We start from the raw sequence: 479 nt of genomic DNA, 5'->3' as shown, positions 1-479 counted from the left end.
GCAGAGACAATCAATGATTTCAATAGGAAATTGGAGAAACACTTGAAGGAAACAAACTTGCTCCAGGGTGACGCCAATCAAGCGGGAGAATGAATCTGATTGCATGATAAGAATATTTTTTCAATTTCAATTCTGTCAAAGCTTTGACATTTTTTTCGTTTGTCAAATACTGCAACATAAAGTAAACCTGCAATTTAAGGTTGCGATGGCTGGGAATCGAACCCAGATCAACTGTTCGGAAGGCAGCTATGCTGACCACTATACCACCATCGCTCACTGTGCTATGTTAGTCCAGCGTTTTGATTAATAGAATGCTGTACAATGGTTTCAACTTGCACCTGAGCAATCCGATTATGTTAACAGCAACACAATACTGTGAATGCTGGAAATCTGAAATAAAATCAGAAAGTGCTGCAAATATTCTGATCATTGGTCACTCACCTGAAACGTTAACTCTGCTTCTCCCTCCACAGATGCTG

General features: G+C 39.9%; 1 non-coding gene across 1 annotated transcript; it reads right to left on the bottom strand.

Moving 5' to 3' along the window:
* Nucleotides 1–201: 201 nt before the first annotated feature.
* trnag-ucc (transfer RNA glycine (anticodon UCC)) lies at nucleotides 202–273 on the bottom strand. Its single transcript has one exon. It is a non-coding gene; the product is annotated as a tRNA-Gly (tRNA).
* Nucleotides 274–479: the final 206 nt, after the last annotated feature.

Source organism: Heterodontus francisci, unplaced genomic scaffold, assembly GCF_036365525.1.
Source record: "Heterodontus francisci isolate sHetFra1 unplaced genomic scaffold, sHetFra1.hap1 HAP1_SCAFFOLD_483, whole genome shotgun sequence".
Lineage (NCBI taxonomy): Eukaryota > Metazoa > Chordata > Chondrichthyes > Heterodontiformes > Heterodontidae > Heterodontus > Heterodontus francisci.
This window is presented reverse-complemented; position numbering and strand designations above follow the sequence as displayed.